Source organism: Ambystoma mexicanum, chromosome 7p, assembly GCF_040938575.1.
Source record: "Ambystoma mexicanum isolate Mex_15411 chromosome 7p, UKY_AmexF1_1, whole genome shotgun sequence".
Taxonomy (NCBI): domain Eukaryota; kingdom Metazoa; phylum Chordata; class Amphibia; order Caudata; family Ambystomatidae; genus Ambystoma; species Ambystoma mexicanum.
The window spans coordinates 895,777,217-895,791,295 of record NC_090939.1 but is presented as its reverse complement, the minus strand read 5'-3'; positions in this window follow the sequence as shown (position 1 = coordinate 895,791,295).

The window sequence follows — 14,079 nt, the reverse complement described above, 5'->3', positions numbered from 1 at the left end:
TAGGTATTAGTACAAACAAGCACAGTACTGTCAACAATGTAACTGTTATTGAAAAGGGGCTTACCCAAGGGTGATTTTACAATTGCCAGGAACTCTGAGGCTGTGGTGCAGGGAAGCGTCAGCAATCCTTAAAGCCAAACTCAGCGCTGGCTACCACCTGATGATTCTCGGATGTATTCTTGACACTGTGGTACCGTAGCAGTTCGAGGAACCCTGAAGATCGTAGAACACTTGACAAAGCAGAGAAGGGTAATCCAAACAATCCGTTAAACGTTAGCTAAAGTCCAAAAGTCCGTACATCCGAGCAGAAACCAAACACCAAATCCAAGGAGCAAGAATAACCAGTCTGTAATCCGTAGGCTTGAGGTCTGTATCCAAATGAATCCAACGTGAATTGAAAACGCCAAACAGTGTCGTGAAACAGCTGTGAAGCGGCGAGTGGTTCAAAGTGCGCCGCTTTTATCCCTGCCGACTCCTAATCACGTGAGCGGAGCTCAGGGCACGTGACCGGGAATTCGGCCCGGAACCGGGAAGTAGTTGCCGCCGACTGCTCCTGCTCCAGCCCTCTCGCAATCTCCATGGCAGTTGCCACTGGAAACGAGGGAACAAATAATATTGCCCTCTGATAGAGCCTGGAAGATGGTGACGCTTCCCTCGCACCACAGGTAGCGTGACCATGTGAAGGGCTGACTGTGACTTGGAGAGTCTCGCTGCGTTATGTGTCAGGGAGTCCCCGGGGGTATGAGTGTTCTGTAAGGCAGTGTGCCTGACCTTCCTACTGCGCATGACAGAGCCCCCCCAATGGCCCCCGACCACGTGGGCATACGGGATGGTCCAGGTGAAAACGTGAAACCAGCCGCGGGGCATGGACATCTGCCGCAGAAATCCAACATCGTTCCTCCGGGCCAAAACCCGCCCAGTCCACAAGATACTGGAGATGGAGACCACCCCTAACCACACGGGACCCCAGGATGTTCGACACCTCATACTCCTCAGAACTACCCACAAACATGGGTCCCAGGGCAGAGCGAAGACGGGTAGGAGCGGGACAAGGTTTTAATAAGGAGGTATGAAACACGGGATGGATGCGCCAGGAAGTGGGAACAGAGAGGCGATAAGCCACCGGGTTGATTACTGCCGAAATCCTATAGGGTCCTACAAAACGGGGAAGCAATTTGCGACACCCTGGCAGTCGGAGGTGACGTGAAGAAAGCCAAACCCTGTCCCCCACAGAATAGGAAGGTGCCACAGCCCTCCGTCTATCAGCCGCAGACTTCGCCGACACCTGAGCCTCGCGAAGATGAGTGAGCGTCTGGGCATGAATAGCCGATAGGTCACGAGCATATGCAACCGCAGCAGGATTAACAGAAAGTGTGAAATCAGGAACAGGCAAGGTACGGGGATGTTGACCATACAGAACATAAAAGGGAGAAGAACCAGTAGAAGTGTGCAAAGAGTTATTGTAGGTGAATTCAGCAAGGTGTAGGACATTTAACCATGATTGTTGGTGCTGTAAGATGAGACAGCGTAAATACTGTTCCATGGCATGGTTCACCCTCTCAGTCTGGCCATCCGTTTCCGGATGATAGGCGGATGAGAAACGGGAATCAATGCCCAGGAGACCTGTGAGCGCCCGCCAGAACCGAGACGTGAATTGTGGCCCCCTGTCCGAGATGATAACCGTGGGTAGCCCAAAAAGACAGAAGACAGATTTAAAGAAAAGGTTGGCCAGGGCTGGGGCAGACGGTATGCCAGAAGAGGGAATAAATCGAGCAAGCTTAGAAAAAGAATCCACCACCACCCAAACTGTGTCGAAGCCCTTGGTTCGGGGTAAGTCCGTCACAAAATCCATCGAAACTGTGTGCCAGGGTCGAGGAGGTACAGGCAAAGGATGTAAAAGGCCCACTGGATGCCCCCGGCAATGTTTACACTGGGCACATATTGCACATGTGTTCACATAGCCCTCAACATCGTGTTTCATGGATGGCCACCAACACCAACGTTTGAGGAGGTCCAACGTCCTCTTTTGTCCAGGATGTCCATTGATGGCACTGTCATGGGACCATTCCAGAGCAAGGTTGCGGGTCTCTGCTGTTGGTAACCATCATTTATTCTGGATGAAAGGTAACCCATCATGAAACACCGGATTCCACTCTGAAACTTGTTCAGGATGTAGTGAAACCCATGTTCCAATCGATTTCAGTAGTGGTAAAGGAGGTGTACATAGACAAATGACATGTTGATCTAATAGGTTTTCCGGAAAAACAGGTAGGGAGACTCCGCCAGGGGAACGAGATAATGCATCTGCCTTTCCATGGGACAAGCCCGATCTATGTTTGATCTGGAAGTCGAAGGCCGCAAAGAATAAATGCCACTGCACCTGCCGGCTATTGATACACTTGGGTGAGGCTAAATCTTGAATATTACGGTGATCTGTGAATACCGTGATTGGATGTTTTGCCCCTAATAGATGATGTGCCAAACTTGAAAGGCATCCTTGATGGCTAATAATTATTTTCCCGTAACAGTGTAATGGCTTTCGGTAGGGGAAAACTTTCGGGAATGAAATGCCACTGGATGTAATTGACCTGAATAAGTGTCATGAACCATCAAACTCGCCCTTCTGGGCTTCCTGGTCCCTGTCACGTCGGGCGTTACACTCCATAATACTACCAACATGGCGGCAAGTTCAGCATGCTGCTCGCCAGTCTTCACATTCTACGCAGCGTCCTCTATAAAGAAGCCACACCCCCGCGGCCCCACGCCTCTCAACGCTGCTACTAGCTGTGATCGGACGTGTGTTCCGAACCTTCTTCTACTACTGCTACTTGCTATCCCCTGGCCCCTGGATTCCCTTCGTCCGACTTCTTTCCTCTTTTCTACTTCCCGGAATCCATGTGCCGCTTCCACACGCCCCCAACACCTTCTTGAATACTCCTGGAGTTTCCCGTGATCCTGGACATTGAGGCTGAACGTAATCTGGAAGCCGAGGACGGCCGAGCGGGCTTATTTAAGTCCCGAACTATACGAAAGAAACCTCCACCAAAGGAGGACATCAGGCAACATAGACAGGTGAGAAGGGGGGAAACCTGTGACAGATTGAGACGCCACCTGACCGAACTCGATACAGACATGGAGGCGGCCATCCAGGATCTTATGCGTGGCATGCAAGAACTATCGACCGAAGTACAGAACTTGAAAGCGGAGAACGCCACGTTGAAACAATTGGTACTCTCGCGCGACTCTGCCTCAAAGGACAGCGTGCTATTGGGCGGCATTGTTGACAAATATGACGGCTGTGCAAAAACTCTCTGAGGATTCCTGGATTCTTGTTTGGTCCACTTTACCTTTAAACCTTATTATTTTTCCACCCCCAGGGCTAAAGTGGGCTTTATTATTTCTCACCTCTCTGGGAACGCCTTAGCCTGTGCCACACCATTAGTTAACACCGGAGATTCTCTTTTGGATGATTATAATGGATTCAATCAAGCACTAAAAACTATGTTTGACCGCCCAGATCAGGTCTTTAGTGCTCTGAAGCTTGCTTCACCCTCTTTCGAAGAGGGCTATATTAAGATGTTAAGGATGAATTAGCCAGGGTAGCACGTCCTAGTTCTTACCAAGCACTTATGGATCTTGCTCTACAAATTGATTTCCGAATCCAGGAAAGAAAGGCAGAGAAAAGGAAAACCAAGTCAACCATCCAAAAAAATCCTCTTGTGAGCCCTTCAAAATCCGAAGATTCTCCTGCTCTTACAAATGAACCCGAACTCATGCAGCTGGGGGCCTTCCGTGAACCCATATCCCCCCAAGAAAGGCTGAGAAGGATCCATACTGGCTTATGCATGTACTGTGCCTCGGACAAGCATTTAGTCAGAGAATGTCCCTTAGCCCCTCCACGGCGTTCGGGAAACGCCAACTCCCGATCCTAGATGGAGCTCAGTTTCGGGAGAGAGATGCAGGCTCCACATCTATACCATCCTTGAACTCTCCTGGACAAAACTCCCTGGTAGTCTTACAGGCTTTTCTTTTTTCCAATTTAGTTTTTATTGACAATAGCCAGAAATGAGGTCGGGCCGGACATCCGACCCGATCAGCAAAAGCATCAGAATAAATCACGTTGTCAGTAACATTTTCAATTACTTTTATCTTAACACCTTTTCCCATTTCCCCCCCTCCCACCCCACCCCCCCAAACAATTTACAAGCCAAGTTTAGAGGTGTTACAAACTTATAGAATTCTGGGAAGAACACTTGCAAGCCATTCGGTTATTAAGATTAGCACTCGAGACAGTGGGGTCCATATGAGAGATAGGTGAGCGGAGGCTAGGCCGGGTCTAAGAGGGGTGTGTGGAGGCCTGCCAACTCTGCACAGTTGTACTGATCTGCATGTCCAACTATAGAGCAGTGATACAACACTTCTCCCTCATTCTTCAGCTGCAGGTGGGCACAGAGTGGGTCTAATGCGTACGACATAACCAATCAACCACCAAACATATACACAGCATGGTAATGAGAGACGGGCGACATTGGCCTTAGTAGTTAACTCTGCAGGGTATGGTGGGGTGAGTGATACTAAGAGTCAACAGATCTGGACCACTCTGTTATGGGCCAGTACGATGTCCCGCCTATAAGCGCATGGAGACACAGTCATCGTGCAAAAGAACTGCAGCCCATTCTTGTACAAAACCCGTCATGGTATCATTTGCTATTGCTGTAAGCTTTTCGTACGAGAATATCACCCTGAGCTTGCAGAGCCATTCTTCCTTGAAGGGGGCCAGGCCGCTCTTCCATTTTTGAGCAAGCGCCAACCTTCCTGCTCGCAGCATGGCACCAATGACCTTGGGGTATACATTTGTTTCCGTCTCCGGCAAGGGGGTACCCAGCAAGACTTCTAACGGGTGCAAGGATGGACCGAACCCCTCAATATCTTTGATCCAGCTGAGTAGTTCCGCCCAGTAAACCTGTATAGCTGGACAACCCCACCACATGTGAAACCAGGTTCCCCTCTGGTGGCAGCCCCTGGGGCAGAAAGGGGACACGTCTCGGAACATTTTAGACAGCAGGGACGGGGGGCGATGCCAAGAGTGAAGAATTTTGAAGCTGTGTTCCATGGCAGCCGTGTACAGAGAACCCGTGAAAATACCTTTAAAAACGGCCCTCCAGGTATGGTCATCCAATGGCATTCCCAGTCTTTCCTCCCATATGCGTTTGAAGGGCTGTCTGCCCTCTAGGTCGGATGTTATCAAAACACTATAAAACTTGGACAACGCACCCTTTCGTGATGTACTTTTGGCCAGGATGGATTCAAATGGGGTGAGGGGGCGACTCAGCTGTTCGGACCACCGGGGTTGGGACAATATCCCCTTCAATCGTAAGTATTCAAAAATCATGGGGGGCCTATCTATCAGGGCCTCGAGCAGGTTACCATACTCTATGAAGCCTTCTTCTCGTGACAGCTGGGAGACTCTTTCCAAGCCCATGTCAGACCAGGCTTGCGTGTCGCGGAAACCCCTTGTGTCCAAGTCGATGGGGGGCCCCCAGAGTGAGGATAGCGGGGAAGGCCAGGTGGACAGGTGTTTGTTGGCTTTGCTAGGTTTCCATAGCGCCCACAGGGCTGCCAAGGTAGGATGCGTTTTTAGCTGGGGTGGGAGAACCTTAGGAGAGGCCCAAAAATAATCTCTAACCTTTTTCAGGTGGGCATGGATGTCCTCTACATACGTCCAGTATGTGCCCATGTCGTCTCGCATATGCTCCAACATCACCCTGAGCTGGGCTGCCTTATAATAGAGTCGGAAGTCGGGGAGGCCAAAACCACCATGTGTCTTCGGGAGGGTTAGGGTGGAGGTTTTGATTTTAGGTCTCTTACCACTCCAAATAAAATGGAGGACACGGGATTGCAGTACCTCGAAGAAAGTCTCGGGCATCACAACAGGAAGCGCTGCAAAGAGGTAGAGAAGGCGAGGCAAGACATTCATCTTGACTGTGACCATGCGGCCCAGCCAGGAAAGCGTAAGGGGAGCCCATCTTTTGAGGTCGCTGCTGATCTGGGCAAGGATCCCCGGGAAGTTGCACTGGTATAGCTGTGACAGGTCTCTGGGGATGGTAGTGCCCAGGTACCTAGTGGATTCTCTTTCAATTCTAACCCCTAGAATATCGGAATTGCTCCCGACGTCTCGATCGCTCTGGCCAATGGGCATTATGCTTGATTTGGAAGTGTTTATCCTCAACCCAGAGAAAGAGCCGAAGCTGTGTATGAGGTCGAACAGTCGGGGTAGGGATGTCTGAATATTGGTTAGGTAACCCAGGATGTCGTCTGCAAATAGGGAGAGTTTGAAGTCACACTCTCCGCATCGTATACCCGTGATTTCCGGGTCGTTCCTGACCGCTATAGCTAGGGGTTCCATTGCCAAGGCGTACAATAGGGGTGACAGGGGGCATCCTTGCCGGGTGCCCCTAGTGAGGGAAAGGGGCTCCGAAGTGCCTCCGTTAACCAACACTCTCGCTGAGGGACCGTTATAGAGTGCCGCTACCCACCCACAAAAATTGTCCCCCAGGCCCATCTTTCGGAGAACCCTGCCCATGTAAGGCCACTCGACACGGTCAAAAGCCTTTTCTGAGTCGAGTGAGAGGAGGTACCCTTCCACTCCCTGCGTGGATGTCTCGTGCATAAGATCAAGGGTTTTTCTTATGTTATCTGACCCCTGGCGCCCCGGGATAAAGCCCACCTGATCCCCGTGCACTAGGGTAGGGAGGAACTTTGCCAGCCTATTCGCTAGGAGCTTGGCCAGTATTTTAACGTCCGTATTAAGGAGAGATATGGGGCGGTAGGATTGGCAATGCGCGGGATCCTTGCCCTCTTTAGGCAGAACTACAATCATAGCTGACATCATTGTGGATGGGAGAGTGCCTTGGTCTAGCGCGGCATTGAACATCTTGGCCATGAATGGGGCAAGTGCAGTCCTATAGGTCTTATAAAACTTGACTGTGAAGCCATCGTCTCCTGGGGTGGTGCCACTCTTTAAAGAGGATATAGTATCAACTATTTCCTCTGGGGAGATGGGGTGTTCTAGTGCCTCGGCTTTCTCAGGGAGAAGGCCCGGGATGGGGAGAGAGTCCAGGAATTTGTCGATGTCTTTCCCATTCCCGAATATTCTGAACAATACAATTTTTCATAATATAACCTAAATTGCTCTGCGATCTTGGTGTCCCTCGTGGTAAGGTCCCCTTCCGGGGTGCGAATCGAATTGACCCTCCTGCTATTCCTAAGTTCCCGAAGTCTCCAGGCCAATATCCTGTCCGCCTTTTCCCCCTTTTCCATATATTTTTGTTTCAAAAAAGAAAGCTTCCTTTCCGTTTGTCCCACTTGAAGGTCAGCTAGCTTAGCCCGCAACCCCTGCAATTCCTCCCACTGCCCAGGGAACATCTGCGTTTTCAGCTTTCCCCCTGGTTGGATGGCCACTATCTTGTCTTTCAGCTGTTTCTCTTCGCGCTCCCTCTCCCTCTTTCTCCTGGACCCAATACCAATAAGTGTGCCACTGATAGTTGCCTTAAATGCCTCCCATACTCCCATGGTACCGACCTCTCCATTATCATTCAGGGTGAAGTAGTCTTCTATGGCTACCAGGAGGGATTGGCGTATCTCCCTGTCTTGCAAGAGGAGGTCATTACACCTCCATCGGGATTCAGCTGCCGGGGTGGGGGGGAGGCCGATCTTTATCTTTACCATATCGTGGTCTGTCCAGGGGACGGTCTCTACTCTTGAGCTTGTGACCTCTCCCTGCAATGAGGAGTCCACCAGAATGTAGTCTATGCGCGAAAAGACATCGTGTGGCTTAGAGTAGAAAGTATAATCGGGGTTCCGGCCCTGCACAGGGACATGTGTATCGCACAACCCCAATGCCCCATTCACTTGCTGAAAGGCCATCGCCAACTTCCTATGGAGACGGATGTTGGGGCAAGGATTTGCTGACTTCCTGTCCCGCTCAGGGCAAAGCACCATATTAAAGTCCACCCCACCAGTAGGGTGCCCTCGGAGAATGCCATTATTGTCCCTCTCATACCCTCCCAGAAGATGTCCTGCGCTTCATTTGGGGCGTATATGCAAACCAGTGTGAACAAGCGGCCCCGCACCTCCCCTTCCACCATGAGGTACCGACCATCCGGGTCTGCCTTTGAGGCTTTAAACCTAAAGTGGGCCACAGGGGACACCAACAGGGCAACTCCCCGCTTCTTTGTTTGTGAAGAGGCCGTGAACAAATGGTCTATGGTTGTGGCCTTGAGCTTAGGCTCTTTACCTCGAACCCAATGGGTCTCTTGTACAAAGAGGAAATGTAGGCGTAACTTCGCAAACTCCCTTATGATCAGCGACCTTTTTGTGGGCGAGTTGAGCCCACGGACATTTAATGACCCCACTGTTAAGGATTGGAGTGGATCATCCATTAAAGAAGTTGTCAAGGCTCATAGCTCCACTCCCTGAATCGCAAGCGTTGTAGTTCCCACATTGCCTTTGCCGCCCACCGTTGGCTCGAGAAAGCCCCCGGGGCGCACGAGTAACCCAAAAACTTGGCGCGCTATAACAGTAACCCCAACACCCTAACCCCCCCTCGTCCCACCCCCCTCTCCCCTACCCCCTGATCGCCTGGTTGATTCGTGACATTGTCAGAACAGTCCAAACCAGGCCACCGATGTCTCCCCCCTCCGGGCTCATTAACTTTTCTTGAATCATAACTCGAGCCCCCCCCTATCCCCGGGATCAATGCAATTCACAAACTACTACATCCCCCTCCGTTCACCTAGTCAAGTGTCCCTTGCTTCGTGAGGCACCAGAGGCTCGTTGCAACCATTCGGGGGGGCCGGCGATGCTGGAGCCACTCTCCTGAACTTTCTTTGGCCTCGGACTCTGCGCCTTTCCTTCGGGGCTTTATTCCCTTTCGGACCTGTCGGGGATCGCACACAGTTCTGGTCCCCCGTTTCCATGCTTGGATTGTCTAATAGTTCACCCGACACTCTCTGGATGTCGTCCTCAGTGATCAGAGCGTACTTGTAACCCTCGAATTCAAAGGAGAGTGAGAAAGGATACCCCCACCTATACCTGACTCCCTTGGAGTGGAGCATCTTCGTCAGCGGAGAGCAGAGGCGGCGTCTTGCGAGGGTGAAGGCCGACAAGTCTTGGTATATCGCGATCCGGGCACCTTCCCACTCCACCGGCCCCTTCTTGCGAGCCAGTTCGAGGATCCTGTCTTTTTCTGAGAAGTAGTGAAAGCGGACTAACACCGATCTGGGGCCTCTGGAGGACGCCCCTGCTCTATGGGCCCTGTCGATGGTGAGTTCGTTGGTGTTAGCCCCCTCAAATAGCACTCCTATTACCGCGTTGACGGCCCTGACGATGTCTGTTTGCGTTTCACCGTCGTGTTCCGGGAAACCTAGAAAACGTAAGTTGCAGCGACGTTCCCCATTCTCCAAGTCATCCATTTTTAGGGCGCATTTATCCTCTCTTCTCTCGAGCTCCGACAGGCGCATGTCGAATTGAGTTTCGAAGACGTCGGTCGAGGCTGTGTTGTTTTCCAGTGCCTGGACCCTATCGTCTATATTGTCCACTTTTTTGTCTAAGGTGTCTAATCGTAAGGTAATGTCCGCCATGAAGCCCTTAATTTCTTCCAATAGGGCCGCCATACCCCTGGTGACTGTGTTTGCATCCGCCGGTTCCTGTTGCGTCCGGGCCGCCATTGCGGGGGGCGTGCGATGAAACTTCTGCAAGGATTCTCTCCAGTTCATAGGGCCTTACCCCAGCAGACCCGGGTTGCGGACAGCCGCGCCGGAGGTGGGGGCCAGCGTCAGCCTCGGGGCAAAAAGCGGCGACTCTGCTCTGGGAGGGCCGGGCGCTCAACCAGCTTCCCTCTGTAGATGAGGATTCCTCCTATGCCGGGAGATGAGGAGACTGTTCAGGCCAGGCCGGTATGCAATATAAGTTGATAGCCTCTCGCGCTTCCCGGGCCGCGCAACTGCCGCGCCAGGAGTTTAGCCGAGGCTCACCCGCCTCCACCCACGTTAGTCCTTTCGGTTGTTGCCCGTTCGGGTCTGTGTTATGCGTTCGGTTCTGTGGGGGGCCCACCTCCTGTGCCCCGATGGGGCTCTCCGGTGTCCGCTTGCTCCTGGCGCGGGCCTTGTCCCGGACTCCCGTTTCACTGTGCGTCTATCCTCCTCTCCAACGGCCAGGCCTGCCTTGTCTGCCCCCAGGAGCGAACCGCGAGTCACCCCCACCAGAAAGAACAAGGCGGGGGGAGGAATCCGCCGGCCGGGGACGCCTAGGCCCCCTTCAGGCCTCGTTCAGGCCCGGGCTCGCCGTAGATTTCCGCGGAGCCGCAGCGCCGCAGGGAGGAGGGGCTTCCATCCCGCAGGGATGTAAACGCTCCGTACTCTGGATCGGTTCCACCTCTGGAGCTCAAATTTGGGCTAGGGGTGCCCGACACCTTCCTACAGGCTTGGGTGGTGTCAGCTCCTCACTCCTGGGGCGTCGGGGGGGGGCTCAGGTCCCACGATCTATGCCCTGTCGAGGAGGCGAGCGGAGGTGCGTCAGTCCATCTCTGCGCCCCCTGGTGGATCCCCTTACAGGCTTTTCTATCGTCATCTAAGAAGGAATCCTACCCCATTCTGGCACTAGTGGACTGTGGGGCCATGGGAATATTCATAGATCAGGAATGGGTCCTTAAACACCATATTCCTTACGAATCCCGGAACGTCCAGCAACCTGTAGAAGCAATTGATGGAAGACTGTGACAATGAGGCAAAATAGGCGGTTAAAGGGAAAGAAAATGTTGATCTTTATTCAGATTTAACCAAATAATGCTGATTAGCAAAATTAAATTCTTTTCCCAGAGTCCTTCTGGGTGTTCTTTTTGTGGAGCAAATGTTTTCCTCTGTTTTCTTGTAGGGTACGCTATAAGGACCTCTGACAATCTTCTTCCACTTAGTCCTCATACGCCCAGGTGCTTCCTGTAGTTCCGGAATCCAGGTCTGCTCGGCTCTGCAAGGAGAACAAGAATGAGCACCCATCTTCCAACTATCTGGCTCTTTATATAGGCAGGTAAGAATGGGCCAATCAGGGTCTACTTCCTGTCTTGGAGCATAAAAACCCCTATAGGCCCCGCCCCCTTTTGCTTGTGAGCCACCCTCCGTGTTCTTCCCTGACCCTGTTCCCCTGGATGTCCTGCTGCCGCCCAGGTAAGTGTCTGCTGTTTTGGTTGCCCCCATGTTCGGGCTGTGTATCCCCTGTAATAGAACTCCCCCTGTGGGCCTGTGTCTTTGCTGAAGCGGATCGCCTTCCTCCAGTCCACTGGTTCCGCGGGACACGTGGTTGGTGTCCTGCTCGTGGTTGCAATACACGCGGACCGCGTCTCCATGCGGAGTCTGGGCTTCTTCCATCCGGCGGCCGGTTGTAGCCAGTTCCTCATCGTGGCTACAGTTTCCTTCCTCCCTCCCACTGGCCGCCAGTGCCGCTCTGACAAGGCGAGTCTTCCCCGGCTGGACTCGGCGCTCTGCTTCTCGCTCCGAGAACTTGGGGGCTTCGTTCCAGCGGGGACGGCTACCCTTCCTTCTTGCCGTCAGTGTCGCTCTGGCGAGGCGGGACCTTCCCGGCTGGACACGGCTCTCTGTCTCTCGGCCCGTGGAGTCGGGGTTTTCGTCCTCGCGGGGACGTTTCGGTAACCTTGTCTCTGCGGGCTGACCCATGGTCGGCTGTTCGGGGTTCTTATCATTATTCCATGCATTCCCAAGCACTGATGTTATGCTCTCCCACTCATTTAGTTCCTCTGTTCGGGGTAGGTTGGGTTTGCCTGTGTTTTCCCACCACTCGCCTACCATACAGGTCGCGTTTGATTCTTTTCCCAGCCCGTAGGTCTCCCTTCCATATTCCTGAGTTGTGTGGACCCCCATGTCTGGGTCATTACATACACCCCCCGAGGATTTCAGCCGATCGGGCTGATCAATGCTTCTTGACAGATAGTCAGGTACCAGCTGGAAGGCAGCCGGTTTGTGTATGGTTTCGAAACAAAACTCCTGAAGTGTAAGGAACCACCTTAACACACGTTGGTTGGAATCTTTGTGCTTGGCCAACCATTGTAGAGGGGCATGATCCCTGAAGACAGTAAACTTACGTCCCAACAAATAGTATCTGAGCGTCTCGATTGCCCATTTTATCGCTAAACATTCTTTCTCAATGGTAGAATATCCTATTTCATGTGGCAAAAGCTTGCGACTGATAAAGGTTACGGGATGTAGGTCGTCCTCAACTCCTTGTGAGAGTACGGCTCCTAAGCCTACTCCTGACGCATCTGTTTGTACAAAAAACCGGTGGCAAAAGTCTGGACATCTCAGCACTGGTTGTGCAGATATTATTTTCTTGAGTTCCTGAAAAGCTTGGTGAGCTTTCTTGTCGGTCAACACGTTTTCATGGTAGGTTGATTTAAGGGCTTCTGTTAAAGGGCTGGCTATAGTTGAGAAATGAGGTATAAACTTCCGGTAATATCCAATAAACCCTGGGAATGCTCTAATCTGTTTCTTGTTGCAGGGCATGGGTAGTTTCTCAATAGCCTCTATTTTATCGAGTTGAGGTCTGATAACCCCGTTTCCAACCAGATGTCCCAAGCATTTAGTTTGATTGGTAGCCAACACTGTTTTCTTTGGATTGATATTGAGACCGGCTTTTTTGAGAGCTGCCACCAGTCATGTGAGATGTTCTATATGTTCACTCCATGTCCTGCTGAAGACCACTATGTCGTCCAGATATGCAGCGCTATACCGGTGATGGGGTGCCAACACTTGGTTCATAAGTGCCTGAAAGGTTGCAGGTGCCCCGTGTAGCCCGAATGGCAAAACCGTGAACTGGAATAGTACGGACAGGGTGGAGAAAGCAGTTTTTATCTTGTCTTCCGCCCGTAGAGGTATCTGCCAATAGCCCTTGGTTAGATCTATGGTGCTGATATACTGGGCAGATCCTAACTGTTCAATGAGTTTGTCGATCCTGGGCATGGGATATGCTTGGTATGTTGATATGGAGTTTAACTGTCTGTAATCCATGCAGAATCGAATGCTTCCATCGGGTTTAGGCACCAAAACAATGGGAGAGGACCAGTGGCCACAGGAGGGTTTGATTACTCCTAGTTTCAACATTTCTTTTATTTCCTCTTGTACTGCCTCCCTTTTTGATTCTGGAAGGCGATAAGGCCGGATTCTTACTGTTTTACCCATTTCGGTTTCTATTTTATGTTCAGTTAAATGGGTTTTTCCTGGAAGGTACGAGAACACGTTTCGGAATGGGTGTAACTGTTCTTCCATTTCTCGTCTCTTCTTGTCGGTAAGCTGTTTCCCCCACTGGACGGCCAAAAAGGCCGAATCAGATTCTTCCTGCTTCATGACCTGAATGCTAGCGGTACTCCGGACCGATGTCTTCCATTCTTTTAGGTGGTTTATATGGTAGTTTTGTAGATTGGTTTTCCGATCAGGTTGTTCTACCATGTAATTGACTGGGCTCAATACTCCCGTCACCTTGTAAGGCCCCCTCCACTGGGCAAACATTTTGTTATGGCTTGTGGGTAACAGTACCAATACTTGGTCACCAATTTTGAACTGTCTGATTCTGGTCCCTTTATTGTAGTGCTTCTCCTGGGCTACTTGTGACCTTCCCAGATTTTCCCTTGCGGCTTCTCTGAGTTTGGTTAGGGTTTCTCTCATGTCTATAACATAGTCTGTTAGAGTAGTGGTTTCTTCCTGTTCCTCCCACTCTGCTCTTGCAAGGTCCAATACTGTCTTTGGTTGGTGTCCGAACAGTAACTCGAAGGGTGAAAACCCAGTGGATGACTGCGGGGTGTCCCGAAGTACCATAAGGACCCATGGTATCGCTCGGTCCCAGTTCTTCCCGGTGGGTGCTGTCACCTTCTTGAGCAATAACTTGATGGTTTTGTTATAATGTTCTACCAGGCCGTCAGTCTGAGGATGATACACCGATGTGCGGATCTGTTTGATATTCAGTTGCTGACAAACTTTCCACATTACTCCTGACACGAAATTCTTGCCTTGATCC